This window comes from Mauremys mutica, chromosome 1, assembly GCF_020497125.1.
Source record: "Mauremys mutica isolate MM-2020 ecotype Southern chromosome 1, ASM2049712v1, whole genome shotgun sequence".
Taxonomy (NCBI): Eukaryota; Metazoa; Chordata; order Testudines; family Geoemydidae; genus Mauremys; species Mauremys mutica.
The window spans coordinates 38,117,365-38,135,675 of NC_059072.1; the positions used below are offsets into that span (position 1 = coordinate 38,117,365).

The window sequence follows — 18,311 nt, forward strand, 5'->3', positions numbered from 1 at the left end:
TTTTTTTACAGAGGTCACAAAATCACAAAATGCTGTAGAGAACACTGTAGCAATTCAAGGTTCTTAAGGTGTATCTTGAATATGAGTGCAGATGGTTTCAGTCTTGCCTAGTGACAAAGTCATAGTATTTTATTTTCTTGTAATTAAATTCAACTTTTTGTTCTTACTGCAGCATGAAAATCATGGAGTTCTGCTGCTGCTGCTTTTGCAGAAAATTTAGGCACAAGTTGTGATGTGCACTTCATGCACAATTCATGAAACAATGTCCTCCATGGCCTATATGAGACCTTTCAAAAATGAGGCAGAATTGCAGTGTATTGGAAATTGGGACATGCATTTCCCTTTCACATTTGCAAAAGATATGGCTTAAATTAATTCCCTGTTTTCTTATTTTTTATTTCCACAAATTCAGTGCAGTCTGGGTCCTGTGGTTTTTAACCCTGGGCCTTTAGTTGTAGGCGGGCCTAAGCCTGATTGTCCCAGTACTGGCAATAGGTGCACATCTTGCAACTTCTGCAACAAATGAAACAGGGGTCCTAGAGACAACAGCCCCCTTTCCAACACAACACAATCTCCAGAGCATGATCCATTCTGCAAACTGGTATTTTCTAACTTTTGAGCACTTAATTTTGCAACCTTAAAGTTATTTCTGTGTGTGTAATATGTGTATATGTAAAATAATTGTTGATAGAAGCATAGGTTGTTAACAAAGAAATACCCTCTTCATCAGGTTTCAGTGCTTCATTTTTCAGCTAAACTATGTTTCTACAAAGACTATGATCACTTCTTCTATTCTTCTTCTATACCTTTTTTTTAAATCAACTCTTCTTAGTGGAAAATAGAATATGAAGGGTGGGATTTAGGGATAAGTGTATTTGTGATCTATTTTCCATCTGTGCCATAAAATTGACGTCATTGTGGGAGTGAAGCAAAGGGTGTCTGCCACCACTTCATATAAATCCATCATAATCCTCCTAAATGCAACAAAAGATTTATTTCTGTAGGCACATATTTTTTCCATCTTAAATTATGCATCATGTGCTGCTGCTGTAGAGAATAGCATTGATCCTGTCTCTTGCCAAATATCTGTATAACATAACCATTTACTAAGATGTCAACCTTTTTTCTCAAAAATCGTATGACACCTGGTATGTATTATAATTATAAACCAACCCCCAGCTTAACTGTTTTTATGTCACTATTTTAACTTCTAAATGTTGCCCATATGAAACGTAGCAGCACTGCACAGTATGTGTGACCTATAATCAACTCAAACTTCTAACATGGACATTTCTGAACTTATTTGATGCCCTGTTGTGCCAGGGTACAGTACTGCCGCATTGTAAATATCTTACTTTTGGTCACATGGATGTAATACCATGGCACAGCTGGGCAGGGATCCAATTCACACTCAGGGGGAGGAAAACAAAGACACAAAAGATGTTTTTGTTTTAATTTAAATCCGGTACTCAACTGAGATTAATAGAATAACGTCGGCTTCAACAGGTTTGTATGTAAGTGGTTAAATACATTTGTTTTCATAAAAAAACAAACAAAGCCAGCTTCACCAGGCATGACCCCTCAGTTTGGTCTCAGGTCAGTTCTAGTCACTCCTACAGGCACTGTGAATTTATATAAAGTTGATATAAAAAAACCAAAAACCTGTTCTAATGTGAGCTGCCCTTACACTGTGGTGACATGTCAAGGCAGGTCTGTATTAGGTTTTTATTTGTATGAGATTTAGCTGTATTGTGTCTCAGCTTCTCAGTGTATAAACTTAATAGAATTTGAACAGACCTGGCCTGATACCCATGTAAAGTCAGGACAGGATCACCTTTAGATAATGAATGAGGTTCCCCTTTAAACAAATGAATATTTTTCATTCACTTCCCAAGATTGCCTTGGTTTGGTGGGTGTCAGCACTGGTCAGTCAGTATGTCCCCAAAATTAAGATTTTCTTTTTTTAGTAATTTGTATGTGGGACTTGCATGGGCTCATTCGTGCCCTGTACGTGGATAATATAAACTTTGTCTGGTAGGCCATTATTCCATTATCATCATATACTAGACTCATTAGGCATTGTGCATCATACTATTCCATCATTCCTGACAAAGTTAATTGAGCCAGTTTTTTACATCCTTTGATAGCCCGCTGCTGAGGATATGGTCCCTCTCTGTGCCCAATACACAGAGAATAGTAGTTTTTTACACCCCTATCTAGAGAGCTTTAGCTCACTGTGCAGCAGCTTGTACATTTAGTTCTGGAGCTTCCTGGTTCAGTCTCTAGTATGTCAGCCAAAATGATGACCATCACATTTACTCATCATGAAGAGCTCCTCCATTGGCAAGGAGCCTAACAGATATTCATTTTAGGTAAGGGTGGTAGAATCTGGATTATAGTATGGTGGTAAATAACAAAGTATCCCAGTGGAGAGATTTACCAGAAACAAAGATGACATTGTTACTGTTACCAGTAACACTTGGAATTGGAAAAAAAAAGTATAGAGTCACCTGGTTACTACTGAAAGGATACATACATAATCGGCAGGAGTTACATCGACATGGTGTGATAGCTCAGTTTGCTGCAGTTCTATTGGTATCAGCAGACTTACTGGATTTTCTGAGAGCCACCTTCCACCTGTCTCTCCATCAGCAGTCATTAGGGAAGGGGAATACTTTTTGCACTTTAGACATTCCAGATATTTCTCCTTTCCCAGAACCCCTCCCTAGTGATAGAAAACGTAAAATATGATAGTTCATCCACTAAAAGAGATGGTTTCATTCGACGAGACATAGGTGAAGTGAGGCATCCTGTTCTGCCCCAGGATCAGCCTTGGGAGGACCTGCAACTCTGTCTCTCTCACCTCTTAGGTGAGTGCACCACCCTCTGGACCAGGGGTGGGTAAAATACAGCCCACGGGCCGGATCCAACCCATCTAACATTTCTGTCTGGCCCACCATGACTAACATTTATCTCCAGCCTCCTCTGCCTCCTCACAATCTCTGAGTCTGGGCCACTAAAAGTCCTGTGGTGCAGCAGGGTGCTCAGGCAGGCTGCCTGCCTGCCTTCCATGGCCCCACGCCTCTCCTGGAAGCAGCTGGCTGCTCCTGGCATGTCTCTGCATGCCCCTGTTGGTGGCGGGGGGAGGCGACTCTGCATGCTGCTCCCACCCCCAGCACCGTCCTCACAGCTCCCATTAGCCAGAAACTGGCCAATGAGAGCTGTGGGGGCGGTGCTTGTGGGGGCGGGCAGCACATCAAGATGCGCTGTCCCCCTCTCCCAAAGGGGCATGCAGAGTCGTGCCAGCAGCAGCTGGACACAGCCGCTTTCGGGAGTTGTGTGAGGCTATGGCAGGCAGGCAGCCTGCCTGAGCCCTGTTGCGCTGCCAGCCAGGAACCACCTGTGCTAAGCACCTGCCAGCCAGAGCCTGCACCTCGCATCACCTCCCGCACCCTGCCCCAGGTCAGAACCCCCTCTTACATCCAAACTCCTTCCCAGACCCTGCACCCTTTCCTGCATCCCAATCCCCTGCCCAAGCCTTGAACCGCCTCCTGCACCAAAGTCCCTCCCAGAGCTCACACTCCTCACCCTCTCCTGCACCCCAACACTGTGCACCAGCCCAGAGCTCCCTTCTTCAGTCAAACTCCCTCCTAGACCCCACACCCTCTCCATTAATATAGTAAAAATGTGCGCGGCCCATGACGACTTACCAAAATTCATGGAGTGGCCCCCCTGGAAAAATTATTGCCCACTCCTGCACTGGCCTAAAGGTTATAAGGGGACCCCACCATCCCCTTGTCCTCTGGCTGCTTTCTGTAAGTTTTGGCATGTTCTGAGCACACCTACTGATCAGGCTCTGAAGGCAGAATAGGCAAGAGGACACCTAGTTTGTGAATCCCATAGAGGCTTACAGGGCCGGCTCCAGACCCCAGCACGCCAAGCACGCACTTGGGGGCAGCATGCCACGGGGGGCGCTCTGCCAGTCTCCGGGAGGGCGGCAGGCGGCTCTGGTGGACCTCCCGCAAGCGTGCCTGTGGAGGGTCCGCTGGTCCCGTGGCTCGGGTGGACCTCCGCAGGCATGCCTGCGGATGCTCCACCAGAGCCGCGGGACCAGCAGACCCTCCACGGGCACGTCTGCAGGAGGTCCACCCGAGCCGCGGGACCGGCAACCACCAGAGCGCCCCCCGTGGCATGCCGCCGTGCTTGGGGTGGTGAAATTGCTAGAGCCGCCCCTGGAGGCTTAGGTGTGAATTAGGTGCCAAGGTGCTGGTCAGCGTCAGGACTGAGGCAGCTATATGTATGCCCAGTTGGCAAAAATTAGGCACCTTGGGGACTTTAACAGTGGGAAACTTAGGCACCTAGGGACTTTAGGCATCTACAGGATTAGGTGGCCACTGGGCCATGGTTTTGTGAATACCAGTGGTGCCTAAATATTGGATGTAGTCACCTAATATGTCAGTTAGGCACTTAGGTCCTTCTAGTGAATCTCACCCTGGGCTTCTTTTCCCATCAGATCATGTCTATGACCATTCTGTTCCACTGTAAGGTAGAATAGAACCCAGGGCAGCAGCCACATCCCTGCTGGTGAACTCTTCTTGCAGTTGGATTGTTCTTTCTTGCATTTTCATATACATTATATTTTATTAGAGGTGAGGATGTTCCAACATCTGGTCCAAAGTATATAGCAGTTACATTTTCTTGCATTTACTGAAGGGAAAGAAGGAGCTTGCACTGACCTTGCTGTAGGAAGTGACATCTTTGGACCCTGATCAACTTAATTAAATCTCATATAGCACCAATTCTTTCCCCCAAAACACTTCCTCCTCTGTTGCAGGCTGAAATAATCATGTACTATTTGATCAGTGGGTTGTAACAGTGTACTTGGTGAATGGAGGCATTTTTTATGTAACATTTCTTAAATATTAGTAGCTAATCTCTCTCTCTCGATCTCTTAAACTCAGACACACAACAACAGCTGAAGAAAACAATTTGTATTGTTTTTAACCCCGTCTCCCAATATATTTTCTCTTTCTGGGCAGATGGTTTCCATAGCAAGTTTCAGCCCTGAAACTGTCTCAAGACACACTAAGAATTGCTAATGAAAATCCAAACAAGAAGCTTGTAAACTACCATGTACCATCTATAAAGGGATGGACACCGACTATAGGCTGCAATCCATTTGTAGGCTTCCTCTACCCTATTCAGCACACAAGTATCTCCATATTAACATACTCATTAGATCCATTCCTGAAATCCAAACTATGGAGTCTTAAAATGCTATTCATACCCAATATGGCTCTTTCCCCCTAATACTATACAACATAATAGTCCTATTTTAAATGAGAGTTGCTCGACTAATTCTCTGTACATCAAACTGCAAATACCATCCAAGTGTTTAAGAGGCACTCGCTTTCTTACATTAGTTTTGCATCAGTGTTACCCCACTTTAGATTGCTTGAATGTCATCATAAATGGAAGGTAATTTCTTCATGTTCTCTCCTAATCTGTCCTAAAACTTCAAGCTGTACAGTAGCTTTCTAATTCTAATTAACCAGGCTTTTGGAACTGACATCTTTCTCGGGATTTTCTTCTGCTTGATCCCACCAGCACTTCCTCTTGTAAACAAAGCACACAGTGGGTGATGATTATGATAGCTGATTAAAATAAGTAAACAGATTGGAGGACATTAAAGTTTTATGCTTCCCTACCATCTGCTTCCTCTTCGCACTGTACAGACTACTGTACATATTGTACACAATTGATTTTGTTTCCACTTCAGTAGCAGCAGACACTGTGGCACGCCATTAGTGGTTGGAATAATTCACACAAACAACTGCTATGCCTGTTTTAGGTAGAGGCATGGCTGATATTCTTTGTTTCTCATATGATTTTGGCATTGATTTCAAGATGATTTATCTGAATAATGGTATTGAAAAGAAAATATGAGCAAAGTAGTGGATACTTTGTTTCAACATTGAGAAATAATGAGGCTGATCAGTATAAATTATGACTTACTCCATTGTTTACTGGTGTAAAGCTGGTGGAAGTGAGAGGAAAATCATGTCCAATAAATAGTGGTCATTTCCCGCTCTCTCTTCTTTGATTTTCACATGACTTCAGGCTCCATTTTATTATTTCAGCATGCTCATGTCTTCTTAATACAGATCTCCAATGCAGCTAGAGAAATGTTCATTGTACAACAATACATGTGGCTATATTGTGATACTTTTATGTTGTCTAGTAACTTACTCCTCAGGGAATTGTATTGAAATTAGTGGGACTCCTCAATATGTAATATACAGTCAACATGAGTAAGGTGATTGCAATAAGGCCCATTAAAATCTATTGTGTTTTTCTCAATAGTACTGGTATGTTTATTTCTTTATTTCCTTTCACAACATAATAACGGAAAGAAAGAAAGAAAGAAAGAAAGAAAGAAAGAAAGAAAGAAAGAAAGAAAAGCTAGAGGAAGAGGACAATGAAGAGAACATGGAGTGCCTAAATCTCCTTCAGAGAGCATTGTGTCTCATCCTAGGAAAAGAAGAACACAGATCATTTTCATTGCCCTCTGCTGGACTCTCTCCAATTTGTCCACATCCTTTCTGTAGTGGGGGGCCCAAAACTGGACGCAATACTCCAGTGCCGAATAGAGGGGAATAATCACTTCCCTCGGTCTGCTGGCTACGCTCCTACTAATGCAGCCCAATATGCCATTAGCCTTCTTGGCAATAAGGGCACACTGCTGACTCATATCCAGCTTCTCATTCACTGTAATTTCCAGGTCCATTTCTGCAGAATTGCTGTTTAGCCATGTGTTTCCATGTGTTTAGCCATGTGTCTCTGTGTTTCCATTCTCTATCTGTAAAATGGGATAATATTTTCCTATCTCAGAGGTGTTGTGAGTATAAACCCATTAATGTTTGTGAGCTTCCTAGATATCATTGTGGCAGGCACCATAAAGAGAAATACAGCCTATAAAGCTGACTCGGGTGTGAATTCAGAGATCAGAATGCTGCTGAAACACACAATTGCTCTCCTAAGCCCTGATCCTGTAATTGGATATTCCAGGATAGACCTTGTACCTGCATGGAACTCCATTGCCTTCAACCTGATGAAGACTCATTGTTACATTATAATCTTTTAGAAGGCAAAGTATGAGTACTAGCTACATTAATAAACTAATGTTTTTATAAAGTATGCTCTGAATTTTATCAAGCAGAATATTTGCAAATTCATGTTCTGAATTAGCTATGTTGTTTGAGAAATTAATCATGTTAATAATTTTAACAAGGACTTATGAAGTGTCCATTTATGAGGTCCCATTTTTAATCAACTTGTGAGGAAAATTAGCCCAATTATGGTTTTAATTTTTTGTGAGTCATTGGGTCATTTTTCATCCATGAATTAAAAACAATAACTCCAAGATAGTTATTCTGTTGGTCATGCTCACTAGAGGTCATTTCTACACTGACAACCTTTTCTTCAGCTTTAGATCATGAAACCACTTAAGGAGTAGGTCAGTAATGATGCAAAATGATGTGACAGATCAGAATCTGCCATTTTTAAAATTTAATCCAGAATTTTGGTTCATAGTGTGAAACCTCATCTAAATTTCATGTATGGCCCTATGTGGATAGGGGGCAGAACTCCTAAAACCACCTGATGAGTATCCTGATTCCTACGTATGGAGGAAGTTGCTATTCAAAGTAATTGTATCAGAACGTGGCCTATAGTGATAAGTGAGCTGCAAATGGTTGTAAGATTTGTTCCTACGGGGATAAATACCCGAAGGTTTGGATGTTTCTCAAATTTTTTCTGAACTATCTGAACCTCACCAGTCTGCAAATTTGGGGTAGGATCGTTTGGAAAAGTAGGTCGCTCATGAGATTTCTAGAACTTTCTGCTCTGTTCTGGCAAAAAATGTAGCAAGAAATAGCCTTTCCGATGGTTTTCCTTCATTTCCTCTTCTGAGTCCAACCAAGATTTTCTTGAATCTCAAAACTAATTCAATTTGAGTTTTGGGTAAAAGTTAGCTGGGGATTTTGGGAGTGTGGGGGGGAAGGAGGGGTAGAGTTTTATCTTTTCAAAACCAGTTAACCCATTCCTGTTGTAGGTGTCTTTCTTCCTCACTTAGTATATAACACATTTACTTACAGAATTCACCGAAAATTGAAAAAAAAATGGCATCTTTTTATCTGGATAAAATAATAGTGAGGGAAATGATAAATCCACTAAAGTAGTGGATGTCATCAGCTATGTCAGAAAATCCCATCACGGTTTTCAATGAAAAAGCAATAGAACACAGTAGTAAATATGCTGTAGTGGAAGCCCACCAGTCAAGTGGTTGATATCCCTTTTAAGAGCACCAAAGGGATTATCTCATGGGAAGGATGGAATGTACCAACAACCATAATAAACATCCATGTGAGGTCTCACTGTCAGTGAAAAAGGAAACTTGTTTAATTTTTGGTGTAATATAACTTACTGCAGTTTTACTGTTGCTTTCAGTGACTTGAGGTTATTGTTCTGTGTTTCTAAATGATGGGAGTTTAAGCTTTTGCCAAGAAGTAAACAGTGAAATCTGTAACACATACAGTCAGCTTGAACTAGGAGAAGGGAAGAGAACCTCCAGGCTGGCCTGATTTTGATAAATCATGTCACATTGAATGTGTTCAAGAGCCAATGGAGAGATTTAAAGTCAGGCAATTTTTGTTAAGATTATTAATTTTAAAAAACCTTAGCTTGAGGTCTTGTGTTAATTTTTCGAGAGAGTGACCTGGGTTTGATTGCTGGCATCAGTCTCTTGTTGCATGGGCCACTTAAAGCAGCAATGTGTGGAATCAGCAAGCTAAGCCTCTGGAAGGCAAACAGTGACCCCACTGACTGGTCTAGGAGCAGCAGCAATTTTGTCTGTAGATTGTTCCATTCAGCCACAGGAAGGTCTCCATGCTGGGGAGAGAGAAAATAGTGGATATTCTGTAAAAGACCATGATGGAGCTAGTTACTAGGTCATGGTGCATGAGGATGGAGGCTGCTGAACTACTAGAAGTGCCTTTTGACCAAAATGATTCCAAGTAAACTGTCTGGGGGAAAAGAGAAGGCCCTGATTAGTGTCATAAGTGTGGAATATGTCAAGAATTAGGTGTGTCCTATGGGATAATAGAGGAATTATCACTATTAGAGCACTTGGCAGGCCAACAAAGGATAATATCATTTCCGTCTTTGATTTAGGTGAGTTTGGAGAATGCATGCATGTAAAGAGGCAGATTATCCTTACACAGGTGTGCAGTGGGTGGGATGAGGCAAGAAGGCTCCAGCCCTTGCATCACATGAGAGTCAGGCAGAATTGCAGTCTGTGTACTCTGGGGAGTTCCATTCCTATTTCACCCGGGAATGCATGGTGCCCCAGAATAAGTTAGGAGGAGATGGAGCCAGGGCTCCTTCCCCCATATCCACTAGTCGATAGAGCTAGCTAGCTGAACCCTATACAGGAGGGTGGTAGTGAGCACATACTTGACAGCTCCAGGGAGTATTCTGTTGCCTTGAGGCAGAAAGCCTCCTGTTGTGCCCTAAAGACAGTGCAGTTCCATATTGCCCCCAGAGAAGGGCTATGTCTACAAGACACAAACTCAAAGGGAATTCAGTGAGGAACTGATCCTGCACCTTCACTTACACCGCACACTCCCAAAATGCAGGGCAGCATAAGGCAACCTAACCTGCTCAGAAAGTCAACCTTCAGCCTCTAAAGGCTGGTCATCATTTCTGCACTAAGCAGCTAATCTACAATTGTTTACAAATATAAAATACTCAAAGCTATTAATTCATTGCTAGTCTGCAGCGTTTTTTTTTTAGTGCATAACATTCTATTTGTGTGCTTAGGGGGTTTTCCTGCAATATGGATTATATACACTGTATGCATTTTAGAATATAGGCAAATCAATTCTGCATTTGTACTTCTGACTATGAAGAGAAAGAACCAGACATTTTATAACTTGACTGGCACTGGAAGGTCAAGAGGGTTCAGAATTCAAAATGCTGGTAAGACTGGTGTGGAATGTTTGTCTGAGTTTACCAGTGGGGCAATAGGTTCACTAATGCGCTAACACAGACACAACAAATAGTAACTCAGAAATGATGGCATAGTGAGTAACTTGCTCCCAGCCACAAACAGCTTTGCTGTCTGCAGTGCAGATGATTAACTGTCCTATTTTTACTCAATCCTGTTTGCTAACTCACTAAGCCACAGACAGTTAACAGAAATTATCCCCCCCACCCCCTTTTAAGCTATTGCCTGTGAGCTCATCGTGCAGTGACAGTTTGATTCAGGAATGTACAAACTAATAAATATTGACATTGAGTTTGTGATCTATTTATTTAGACCGTGTAGATTTATTAAATCATTTGCAATGTGGGATTTAAGCTGACCGTAAGTTACTAAAACAATAACAACAACATTACACTGTCAACAAACTTAAGTACCCAGAGCAGGATGTGAAGCAAACTTTGTAACAGGCAAGTAGCAGGACTCAGAGAAGCCTAATATATTTCACTTAGGCAGATTTATTGATATGTTAGTGATCTTCTGCACATTAGAAAATTAGCAGAGTATGCCAGTTCTGGGAAATGTATACTATAATTTGAAAATCAACTCATGTGGCCAATTGGAGTTTCTAAAATTAGAGGACAGCAGAGACAAACAACATTGTAACAAACAGTAAAATTGGTTTTCAGCTAAATCTTTTCCTAATTCTTTGACTGATTTAATTGTAGTACCCCCCATATCTATCTATCTATCTATCTATCCATCCTTGTTCCCTAATGTTATTGGTATATAATTTCTGATATCCCTCTGTCATGCAGATTTCATTTGCTGAGCCTGAATCCCAGGAAAGAGTGCCAGACCAATGCACAGTAGGATGAGGAAGGGAATCTTCACTTTCACCCTGTAGGCTGCTGGTGGCCATCTTGGCTTCCTCCACTTATATATGGTATGGGTAAGAGTAAAGGATATGTGCTACTTTCCTTCTGCCGTTGTTTCTGGGTCAGTGGATTCATACTGTTTATGGACCATTGACCATGCCTCACCAATACCTTAGCCAGCCAAAATCCTGGACAGATTCCTGCTCCAGAGCTTGCTTCCATAGCACGCAGGATGTAGAGTCCTCTCTTTAGGCTCTTCACTGTCTGGAGTCTGTGCAGAAAATTTTGGCCCTTAAGCAGCCACGTATAGGCTGCACAGGATTGTAAGATCTTCTGAATATTTAGCTTTTCATTAATTTGGAAGAATTTACAATAGTATTTATCATTTATATGGCTCTTTCTAATTTCAACACATTGTACCAACATTAATTAATCCTCACAACATCCCTGGTATGTGGGTAAGTATTATCCTCATTTTATAGTTAGGAACACTGAGGCAGAGAGAGAGAGACAGTGATTTCCTCAAGGTTATACAGCAAATCAGTGTGACAGAGCTGGGAATAAAACACATCCCATCCTTTGCTCTACTATTATGAAGATAGATCTATGTAACTTTGCAGGTACAGTATTTGATCTGTTCGGTTAACACATTTCTTCACTCGCTCTTTCCCCATCATTTTCCCAGTTACTATCAGCTCCTAATATAAAGGATTTTCTCCTGTCCCATTCCTTCAGTTAATAGACAGTGTGCAAATTCTATCTACCTTACAAATAAAAGTAGCCACTAAAAGGTTTGAGAAGTGACTGTACTATTCTCTCCAGGAGAACTGATTGTTGTTGTTTTAAATCATGGAAAATGTTGATGAAATGGGGAAAAAATTGTTACACAGTGAAAAATCATAAATCAAAATGTTCATCTGAAAGAAAAAATATTTGTCAGAAAACTTTATTCAGAAGTACTTCATCAATGGCTCATGGGAGTTGTTGTTCAAGTGCCTTGTGCAGTGACTCATGGGAGTTGTAGTTCGGGTGCCTCATGCCCCCAGCTTGCCTCTATAGGTTAAACTCCCTGGCAAGACTCCATCAGGCATGCACCATGGTTCCACCTCTTGCATTACCGTGAATCATGGGAGTTCTTTGCCATGATGCATTATGGGGGATTTAGTTTGCCTGAGGAACTTACTTCATAGAAGAGAACAGGCCACAATGTATCCAAATTAAAACTCCATGAACTGAAGTGGCATTTCCAAATTGATTTTTTTTCGGTTTTGGGCTAAAACTCAAACAACGGAAAAGTTTTTGGGAGTTTAGTTTATTGACTAACAGTCAAAAATACTTTTAATGACAAAATTGCATTTTGTTAACAAAACAATTTTATGTCAAAACCCAACCGTTTTAATGGAAAATTGTAAACAAGCCTGGTCTTTTTTTTTTTCTCACACCTCCACACCGCTCTAGCTTACAAAAAGGAATGCAGTTGACCAAAGCATTAAAGTACTCTGCAATGTGTTCTCTTGTACCATGTTCATTCTTTTGCCGTTTCTATCATTACAACCTTGACAGCTGAATACTTTGAATTCTGACAGAGTTTTTTAAAGTATATTAGGAACAAAAGACATCCTAGCAATAGTATAGGCCTATTACTAGATGGAAATGATAACATTGTTAATAATGATGGCGAATAGGCCGAATAAATATATAAATAAATCTTCTGTAAATATTTCTGTTCTGTATTTGGAAAGAAGCAGGCTGATGATGTGCTTGACTCACATGAGGATGATGAAGTACTTTCCATCCCATTAGTAACTCAGGCAGATGTTAAACAGCATCTGTTAGTGATAAACATTTCAAAAGCTTAGCAGGCCCCTATAATTTATACCCATTAGTTCAAAAAGAGCTGGCTGAGGAGATCTCTGGTCCACTGATGTTATTTTTTAATAAATTTTGGAATACCAGAAGATTTGAAGAGTGCTAATATTGTGCCAATATTTAAAAAGGGCAGCAGTATGAGCTAGTAACTATAAGCCATTTGGAATAACATCAATCCTAGGCAAAAAACAAACAAACAAAAAAACCTGATACAGGATTCCACTAATAAAGAACTAAAGGACAGGAATATAAGCAAAGCCAGTCTATATGGTTTTATGGAAAATAGGTCTTGTCAAACAAAATTAATTTCATGCTTTGATGAGATTATAAGTTTGGTTGATAAAGGCAACTGTGTAGATATAATATTAGACGTTTTTAAGGCATATGAATTACTACCACATGACATTCTGATTAAAAAATTGGCCCCATAATATATCAATTAAGCACAAGTTAAATGGATTAAGAGATGGCTAAGTGACAGATCTCACAAAATAGTTGTCACTTGAAAATTATTGTCGAATGGGAGTGTTTTTAGTGGGGTTCTGCAGGGATTGATAATAGTTCCAGTGCTATTCAACATTTTCATGCTTGGTCACGAAGTAAATAAAAATTATTGCTGATAAAATTTACAGATGACAAAAAGATTGGCAAAGTAGTAAATAATGACAAGGACAGGGTGGTCAGATGCAGCGGACAAGGGCATACTGAAAAAATTCAGAAGGTTTTCCGATTTTTCTTGCACAAAATGTTTTTCAAAAATAAACATTGTAATGAGAACCAAGGCCTTTTCACTTATATATGAATGAACCCCCAGCCCATTTTGTTAAAAAGGCTGCTGGGAGTAGGAGAGATCCCGGTCTATATAAGCCAGACCCATTTCATTCCAAGAGGAAGGAGTAGGATAAGGCGGCATTCTAGAAGCAGAACCAAGGGGAACAAAAAGAGCATCATAAAGAGGCAGGAGAAGAGAAAAGCACCCAATATGAAAAAGTTACTGAGTTTGGGGAGAGTGGGTAACAGGCTGGGACATGCCTCCCCAGGAAACTGTGGAGTTGACATCAAGGGAAGGGAACTATGGAGAAATGGGGCTAGACACTTTTGGGTGTTTATGATGATGATAAAATAAATTCTGATGCCCCTTTTCTAACTATTACTACGTGTTCTCAGGCTCTATTTTTTCTCCTCCCCCAAGCCCTTTCTCCCCCCGGCCCCATGGTTGTCAAGTCATCATGACCCATATAAGGCAATTGCTTCATGACAGATCCCTTAACCCTTTAAAGAGAGGGTTTTATATATTCTATTTTAGTCTAAATGACATTTCACACCAAAGAGCACTTTATCCAATGCCCTTGGGTAATGGGCAATGCTGATGTACACCTAAAACCACAATGCCATAAGAGTCACAAAATATAAATCATCCCAAGCAGCAACACTTCTCCTCTCCCCGCAACTCATGGAAACAACAATAACAGTTAATTCTTGATATTACTAATCTTCATGAAGAGAGGCTTAATCTTTGATATTTCCATTTCTTTGAACTGCCTGCAGCATTATGAAGGTTAGGATTCACTAAACAAAACCAACTAAACAAGCGTCCCTTCCATGTCTTCCCAAAACTGTCCCACTGCTGCATAAGTACTCCTTTGCTGTCCCCCTTTCATGGTCCTGTAGATTAAGATGTTGCATTGGGCATGACAAATGAGCAGTCAAAAACCTTACATATCTGTCAGTCGTCCTACTTCCTCTTTTCTTTGGTTTGGAGCTATTTATATCTCTTTACTGAAATATTTGCAATATCTGAACCCAGTTAGAAAATATCTAAAGCTAATGAAAAAATGTTTGTTTATATATTTGAGTAGTGGCTAATGTCCAGATACTGTTTCCATTACTAATACACAATGGGATTACTCCTGCAGTAAGTTACTACTCCGCTTGAGGAAAAGTCACAGAATATTCTATTCCTTCATATTCCGAAACCATGCCCATCACTCTGGCATCTGAAATAACATCAAAATGAAACAAATTTTATGCAATAAGCATAATTGTTCTAATATTCATTTCTTATGCACCCCTCCTTGACATACACCCATGCTCACCTTGCACTCTCACTCTTGTCCTATTCTTCTAATTCTAAAAGGTATAAAAATAACAACTGAACTGAGTTTTAATGTTATTTATAGACACCCTATTTAGAAACCACATAAGAACAATAATCCAATTTATCTGAGAGGCGGTTCTGTTTCTGTGTTTGGAAAAAAGCAAAGGGTTCACTACCTATACAGCGAATGTATCGCATATGAAGTGACTCTTATGTTTTCGCTATTGTAGTATAAATAATAAATAACATGCATCCAGCCCTCAGCATGAGTGTCAGGTTATTTAAGGATAGTACTCTGAGTTATTGATGCTGTTTGTAGTAAAATAGAGAAATGTATAGAATGCATTCCTCAGACCTCACCATGGTCACATGTAAGAAGGCATTAAGTCATTATTCCAATCTGTGTCCGTAGACGCCATATAGTCATATGATTGGGCTGCTGGAGCATTGCAGAGCCCCTGTAAAGATGTATCCATAAACTAAATCTCAAAACACAAACAGAAAGTTGGTCACTAACCCATTGTTCTTTTCCTTAAGGAATCCCACTATTTGTATATTGTTACGGTCACTAATTATTGCTACTCTGGTCAAGATGCTAGGTAAGCAGCAGAAATAGCACTGCTTTGTAATGGATGCACACAGATGCTGATTTCATCTGTTTTTTTCTTGACCAAACCTACTACATATACTGTTACACTGCACACACTAAACTGCTGTATCCTGGCATCTGGGATTCTGCAGCAACTGACACACCATGGAAACTGGACTCGGGTTCTGATAGTACAGTCACATTGTCATTCTTATCTTATATTATTGCTTCATTTTTCCTGGTTGTGTGCTGCACAACCAACAAGAACATGTCTGGCTCTTTGAATGTGTATCATCCTGCCATTACTGTTCCCTTAGCCACAGTCTGATCCCAGCAGCCTGCCTGGTCTGGCACATTTGATAAAACCCACAGATACTAAAGTCAGCTTTTCAAAGATCCGTTTACTAGGGCATTTAAGTGTGACTCAGATCCTACCAGTCTCATGTCTTATGATGTTTTTCCTGTGCTGGCTTGGCTGCCAGACTCTCAGGCTTTTAAGCTTACAGGCAGCTTCTTTTTAAGATGCTCTTTTTGTCTGACCAAAGTAATCTGGGAATCTTTTGGCTCTCAGCTCCACTGTTCAGCACCTCTTAATCTTATCAGTTTCTGTTAGTGAAGATATATAAAATAATCAGTTTTGACCATGCCCCTGAGACCTGAGAGTCCAGGAAAGCTTTCAATGGATATACAAACTATTGTAAGTTACATGTAAACAGTTGGAATCACATTTCAATATCATCTTACTGGAATCCCCAAATATTTTAAGTCCAGTAGTAGCTGAGTTACATTGGCTGTACTTAAAACCTTGCCTTGTGTTCATAAGATTCATGGATAGCATTACTTGTGTTTTAATTACAGCATAGTGTCCATTGTATTTCTAACACTTTCTATAAAAAATACCCATAAAATTGTGAATACTAAGATTAAATAATTTTCAAATCTTATTTATGAATCTAAATTAATTTGCAAGTTTTTAAATACTCCTATTGTGTTCAGTAAATTCCCTCTCTTTTTAATGGGATGTGTGGCGTTTTGGGGGAAGGATTCAACAGTGGAGCAATGACTACTTCAATTATTCTAAAGAATAAGAAAAACCAGTAAAGCAACACAGTGGAAAAAGAGGGAAAGGCTGTTCAGAAGTCCCCTAAAGTCAACCAAAAGGTTCCCCTTTGACTTCAATGGGCTTTGGCGCTGGTCTTAAAAGTGAACATCAGAGATAATGTAATTGCAATCTTCAGAACACTCAAGCACTCACAGAAAACAGTTCACAGCTCATCTTTGCTTTTCTTTCCATTTAAAAAAAAATATTTCCAGAAAACTGTCCTGCCTTCATGCATTTTGCCAGTACTCTCCAATCTTCATAGTCAACACTTACACTCCTCCTTAAGGCAGCAGAAACCTTCCGTGAAGAACGCACTTTGTCTTAAAGACCAGATATGTCTTATATCATGTACAACAGCTCTGCTTTCAAACGTTTTTGCTTCTCAGGTCAACAAATTACAGCACTGAGCTGTGTATGCTTTTGGACAATGATGTCTGTTTATTTAGATTATATGAAAGAGTGTCTCTCTTTGCTCAAGACCCTTTGTCAGGATGGGATTAGATATGAGCTCAGTATACATTTTTTTGTTTGTTGCTTTTAATATTACTTGATCAGTAAAAACAGAATTGAAATGCCACTGTTGGAATTTAATCCAAGCATTTCCAAGTCAGCATGCTTCCCTGAATAAACTGTTCTCACAAAATAAAGAACCATTCATAATATAAAGGTCAGTGTCAGATATACGGTATGCCAGAAAAAAAAGGAGTGAAAAACAAGCTCTAGAAGAAGAACCAATTGCTCCAGAATTGCTACTTATTTATTAAATTGACTATTTTATTTAATAAAGCACCCTCCATGTGAATCAGGACTCTGGACAATTTTAATAACAAAGATGATCAACACACAGCGCAATGTAGAAAGTGCTTGGAAAGAAAGGAATTGTTGGTATGCAGATCAAATGAGAAGCCTTCAGGTCCCTCATGCCAGATGGGGGTAGTTATGAAAAAATCCATTAACTCAGGAAGGGGACAGAATGGAAAAAAAAGAAGGGATATTCTTTAACCAGAAGGATGGATCAGATTTAACTGATCCTAAAAGCTCATTCTAAATGTACATAGTACAGGAACACAAGAGACATTTCAATGACTCCAGTTATCTAAAGACTAATTTTTACCAATGCCCTACAAGAGTAAAGTTGAATCTAATATTAAGAATGGTTCCATACTCTCCTGTGCATGTGGGCCCAATCCTACAAGCCTTTACTCCAATGCATTAGCCCACTGATATCAATGTAATGAACAATAATGGAATTGGAACACCTGTAACCTCCTCAATTGTGTGTTGATTCAGCAGGAAAAAGATACACTTTTTTCCAGGTGCATTTGAAAATTCAATTTTTGAAAATGCAGACCATAATATTTTATCAACGTACCTTCATTACCACCTTTTGTCATTTAATATAAGCAGGCATCTACTATATTCAATTATTTTCATTGTGAATATTGAATGATCTTTGTTCTCTGAAGTGGCACTTTGTTTTCTATTCTTCTATCATGCAATCTACAGATGGAAAAAGACCTAGTCCAGCTCCCTGATTGTTTCATAGATTGTAAGGCCAGAAGGGACCATTATGAGCATCTAGCTTCACCTCCTGTAGTGCAGGGTTCCTCCTTATTGTGCATTGACTAGGACATTCACCATAGTAAAGAATATTAGAATATTCATAGGGTGTAAGAAACATTTTAAATATATGAGACGCTTAACTGTGATATTGATAGTTTAAAATTAAATCA

The 18,311-nt window shown here is 40.0% G+C and overlaps 1 long non-coding RNA gene across 1 annotated transcript in view; it reads right to left on the reverse strand.

The window, feature by feature from the left end:
* Nucleotides 1-12,628: 12,628 nt before the first annotated feature.
* Nucleotides 12,629-18,311, reverse strand: part of LOC123349986 — a 193,210-nt gene continuing 187,527 nt past the window's right edge. The window contains exon 5 of the long non-coding RNA XR_006573700.1: nucleotides 12,629-12,749. This is a non-coding gene — a long non-coding RNA (uncharacterized LOC123349986). The remainder of the gene's footprint in view (nucleotides 12,750-18,311) is intronic.